This window comes from Sinocyclocheilus rhinocerous, unplaced genomic scaffold, assembly GCF_001515625.1.
Source record: "Sinocyclocheilus rhinocerous isolate Xijiao unplaced genomic scaffold, SAMN03320098_v1.1 scaffold603, whole genome shotgun sequence".
NCBI lineage: Eukaryota > Metazoa > Chordata > Actinopteri > Cypriniformes > Cyprinidae > Sinocyclocheilus > Sinocyclocheilus rhinocerous.
Window position 1 is genome coordinate 99,571 of NW_015656630.1, and position 6,057 is coordinate 105,627.

Below are 6,057 nucleotides of genomic sequence, written 5' to 3' on the forward strand. Positions count from 1 at the left end.
AAATGCAGAGCACTAATTCCTAGTATGGGTAACCATACTTGGCCACATGTCACGTCACTCACTATATATATATATAAGGTTGATATATAATGGCAACTTCATTCCAAAAGTATAGTATGAATTTCACATGACAAACTTACAGTAAGTAAAGTAATGTTCCTGTTTTTGAGGATGGGGTGGGGGATTTTCTATTAAGTGTGTAACTGGCTGACGGCTATATTTGTCTTGGACTTTCAGGAGAGTGCAGTTGCTGGTCTGAGTCTGTGCCAAATTTGACACTGTCATAAGGGGGTCATAGGAAATGATACTTGTCACCCGCTACACTCAGTGAAGACTCTATAATGTTCTTTTAATCTGAAACTTTAGGTATAAAAAGAAAGATACAAATTATTTGGAAATCCTTTGTTTGGGGCTTACAATCAACAAAAGTAAATCACCCAAGAAAGAACACAAGAGGCCTCTTTATATCACAGTATCAGAGCTGAAAATGAAATTCTGCAGAATTCTCTGTGGTTTGCAGGGAGTTCCCAGTGCTTCAGTTGTGTCCTTAGAGAGTCAGAAAGGGATGCAGACAAACAAGTTTTCAATTTAAAAAAAAACATTATTTAACTAATTTATATTTTTTTTAATCAGCAATCTTATAATGCAACATTTTCAATGACCTGTCCCTACATGTTGGTAAGTGTAAATCTAAGACTCCCCTGACATTTTGGAAGGGGGGGTGAATCTGGGCAAAACAAAACTGAAAGTGAAAGCAGGTTGACATTTACAGGAAATCAGGTTGTTTGTAGATGAAGTGGCATATTTTGTCAGTGACCATACTTTCTTTTCAATGGCTCATTCAAACTGTGACTAAAGGCCCATTGATACCAAGGATGATAACTGTAAAGATTTAATAATCATTCTATTTCTGTTGGAAAAGGTAAATCTACACAGCAACTGTAAAGATGACGACAGAGGAACAATATTTGGAATCACTTTCAGAGTAATTTTTTGACAACCAATCAATATCCAAATTGAGCATTTGTAGCAGCAGGTGTGTGCCTATAATAAACAGAACTTCATCATGCATTGGTGTGGACGCCATTATAGTATTAATATAGTATAGTATTATTAGCTAATTTATCATTATTCTTACCGTTTTTGGTGTGAATGGATCTTAAGTCATGGCAACATTGATTTTGGAAAATGGTGTAAATGATGTATAAATGAAATGTATGCAAAGAAGATGACAAAAAAACATAAGATATATCATGAAAAGAGTGAGAGCAAAGGCACAACACATAATTACATATCCTGTGAAAGTCACATTTATTTAATATCAAAGAAGAACTTTATTTTGAAACAATGTAATGTTTAAATGAAATTAAATACAGTAAAATAAAACGAATAAGTAAATATAATATCAAATAAATCATGTTGTAATAGCTACATCAAAACATATACATAAATGTTACCAAAAAAAAAATCTAGTCCAACATGTATACAATGCCCTGCATTCTCTGTGCAAATCAGTGTGTTTTTAGTAGGATAAACAGAACAGTGGCCTACAGAACTGACAGGCAGCTGGACTACAAACACTGGCTGTCAATTCATAGGTCATCACCCTGTGTCCTAGACCCTGGGTGAAACATGCTTTCCACCAATATGCATATGAAATTACAGCCACATAAATTGAATCCAGATAATTAATTAAGACTGTATTTTCATGCTGGACCAAAGGAGATAAAGGTGACTATCTGCACGCAACAGCACCTCCACTGGAAGCCACAAACCTTCCACATGGAGTTGCTGTTACAACCAGTCAGCACCAAATCTTTGGAGTGCTCCCCCTTTGGACAGCGGAAGGAAGTGCACTCATTCTCACACAAACGTTAGTCTATGTCCCATTTTCACCCTATAGGGTACTTCTTCAAGTTTTCTAAAAATAAATAAATAAATAGAAAAGAAGAAGATCCCAAACAAAAGAAGCGGTGCCACCTGAAATGAAAGCACAGAGAACCAAGTTAGAGGGTTAAATCAGGATTCAGACAATGGCTAATGACTGCCATTAAGGACATGTGAGAGTTCCTCTGTTGGCTCATGACTTTGACCTCTTGTTTCTTTCTCATCTTTATGACATGCCATAGACTCCATTATTGGCCAACACCGCGTCCAAAGTGCTAAGACTGATCTTGATAACAGCAATTTTATGATGGCAGTCAACATGACGGTGCTCGGCAGAATTTGTGTATGGGCTGAGAGAAAAAAGGGTGTGTCGCTCAATAATTTATGTGCCTTTATGTCCCTAAGTTTTAATTTTGTAGATATCGCTTCCTTTTAGTCATGAGTTACCCATCCCACATTCTCTATATTGTTCTTTCTCTCCTTTTGGTTTCTTCATTTATATCATATTTTAGACTTTGCCTTGCTGTAAACCTCCCACTGCTCCTTGCTACCTTTGGAAAAACAGCATAATAAAGCAATTAAAGGGGCACACAGCACATGAGTCAGTCTGTGTTATCTGCTCCTGTTATCATCTTTTGAATCCACCATTATCTTTCTCATCCCTGCGCCATATCCAACATTTGTGTAGGGTGAGAGAAAATCAATGGCATGAACATATGTAGGTGGTTCATTTTTATGACAATTCCCAATTGTGGTACTTGATATTGGAGTAAAACTCACATGTATTTTATCAAATCTACTTTGTAGACAAGAAAACAACAGCTAAAAATTTGACATGACAGTACATTAAATTGTGACTGTTGTATAAACATGAATTGAGTCAACTTAAAACTGCCATTTATTTGCATCTGAATTTCAGTAACATGCAATTGACTTCATTTAATGAAAAGAAAAAGTTGAAAGATTTTCAGACTAAACTTACTCTACACCCTTGTAATTGATCTTTGTAAGTTCATGTTCTTGGAAAGTAATGTTTAGAATGTTTGAAGGCCGAACACAAGCCTTTTGCATTCTTTTCTCTTCCTCTTTAAAAGCATTCGCTTCATTTTGTTAGACAATGCAGGTATATTTACATTAGGATATTAATCTAGCCTTTTACAAACAGACAGAAGTTAACATTGAAAATTCCTACATGAATCAGCGTAATTGCAGAGAGGCGAGGCAAAGATGTGAACCTCACATGAATTTTGCTGGGGTTTTTTATACAAATATTTATACAACTTCTCAAAAATTATACATTCCATGTTCCTTACATGTGCGCCCATTACTTTATTTTCAATAAAGAGTTACTTACATTCAGTTCTTCCTCGTGGGAGTCCATATCAGAAAAAAATGAGAAACAATGCAAACAAAAAAAAAATTCTTCTGAATATAGAGATTAAAGAATTAACAGAAGCATAGCAAAATATGGCTATAAAAAATGAAAAAGGAACTGAAAACAGAAAGTTAGTGACAGCACGACGAGAGAGCCAGCGGGTGAGAGAGGAGCGTAGGTCAGCAGTGCTATGTCAGGCCGAGAGAGGCCAGTTTAAAAGTGATTTGGAGTTGAAGCTTAGTTAATAATTACACTCCACGTCAATATTTAACATCTTTTTGGCCCTGCCCCTCAAATCCAACATCCTGGACTCCTATGATCTTACACACTTTCTATCTTAAGAATCTATTTTGGATGCTTTTAGGTACATTTATTATTTTTAAAACACTTCAAAGCAACACATTTCATTAAAATGGACTATACAAATGTTGTGGGCCAAACAGACGTCTTGCCAGTTTACTATAAACACAATAAACCACTAGAGGGCGCAACGGTTTAACTTATTTTTTAGAGAATCAGATAATTGTTTCTTAATTATCACGACAACTATTATAAAGTCTTATTTTTTGCATATTCATATGGTATATTCACCTGCTGTGAGTCACTAAGGCTTGATTTATAAATCAGCAAATGTGTAGGTCAACGTCTTAATTACTGGTAATGGCACAACATGAGGTAATGCTGCATGATTAGAATAGATAAATTAGACTATGGACTCTAAACATTGATCAAAGAATGAAAAAGTAGGCTTTATAACAGGATAATAAAATGCTCATAAGAGAGGGTTAATTATTGCCATTGTTAGGTTAAAGAGCACAGAAGTGCACACTGTGTGAAGGAATTTCGATTGTCTTTACACAAGAATGGCGTGTCAATTAATTGTACCACGACAAAATACTCCAATCTAAGCACATAATATAGTACCCTAGGCAGGTGGAAGTCTGGATGTAATTGGGTCGAAATCTGTTGTGTTTCTAGTGATAAGAATTTTGGGACTGGATTTACAGTAAAATAATAATAATGAAAAAACAGACACACAATTTTACATTGTACTCAGTCTGTTGGAAAATGCTTAAATAATTACAGGCCTGTAAGTTAAATGCATTTCATGATGTGTAATGTAATGTGATGGTTGTTTCTGGGGTTAATTTCAGCTATTTCCCTCACTTTAAAGGAGGAAATCAAGAGGAAATGAAATCTTTCCAGTGGTTACGACCTTGTTATAGACCACAGGGTCAAACCACAAACATGCAATGTTTTTTGGCTTTCAAAATTTACCAGAACCATACAGGAAATTTTGAGGCTGTCGTCCTTGCATATAAAGCCACGCTTCTGGTTTTTTTAGTGCAAGTCAGCAGTCAGGAATACTGCCCCTCCACCCTGCAAGGTCTCAGAGTTCAGTTCATGTTGTCATACTTCATCACCCCCTCTTTATTTTATGCCCTTTGCTCTTCAGCTCCTTTAAAATGTTTCCATGGTAAAGTATGTGTCACGTTTAAGGTGTCACTTAGTTATTAGATGCACTAAACACCATAAAAATCTTACACATGGGAACAACATTTCATTCCTTGAACATCACTGTCTATAATCAGATCTATAAGTACATTTTACCATACAAGAAGCTTGGACAGAATTTATTTTCTAATTTTATGTGATTCCTTGTTAGTTATAACAGAACAGTACTTTCAAATGTAATGTTTTTGAAATGTACAGCTTCACAAATCAGTCATTAGCTACTAAACGTTCTCATTTACAAAGTCGACAGTTTCAGTGCTAACCAAGATGTCCCTTATCTTATCAGAGGCTAGAATAGGGTGTGTTTAAGTGTGCATAACGCATTGTGTAATACACACACCCACACAAGCACAGGTATGTGTGGTCATTCACGGTCAAGTCAATGTCTTTAGACCAGCACAGATTCAAAATTCTATTCTTATCTCAGTAAAATGCACATCAAATTAATTGTGAAAAGGATACTATAAATAGGCCTTGGGAAAGAATTTTAACTTCATATAAAGTAGTATTTTAAAGCCTTTAACACATAACAGGCCAAACTATTTTAATTGGGGTTTCTGTAGAAAATATTTTCTGAAGTGCACACTTCTAATGTTACATTACATTTTCAACTGAGCCAGAAAATGATGAATGAACACATATTTCTGAAAGATTCTGTGTTTATGGTATACAGATTCTTCATTAAATTCTGTTCAATATAGAAATAAAGTGATTAATGGGACAAATTGTTTTTACATAAACTGGTTCACTTGTTCCAGTTAAGCAGAGTTTTGACATTTAAAATGCAATTTTAGTATCACATTTCAGATTATTTCATGTTCAAATTCACTTAATGGACCTGCACCTATTATTATATATCCATATTAAACAGCCTCTCAGGTTTAAGTTTATTCTTGGCCACTGTTGATACAGTTTTACTCAAGACATAACAAACTGTATATAAAATGATAAAAATGTCCATTAGAAATTACTTTACATCACTTTTTCCACTAGTTTCCTTTTCTTTTTCCCATCTACTCCAGTAATAGTTGCTTCGTCTTTCTGGGCGGCCCTCTTTTTTGTCTTCTCCGTCACTGTTTCCATGGTATCCCAAACCTCATCCCCCTCTTCCTCTGCTTTCACCTCCTCTACATCTCCACTATCATCAGCACTTGATGACTATAAGAGAAAAGCACATAAAGAGTCAAACGTTTAACAAAGTCATTAGGATGCAGTATAAAGGCATCAACGAGAAAGCAACTTCCATTGTTATTACTGTTGATAGGCAGTTATATAAAAGC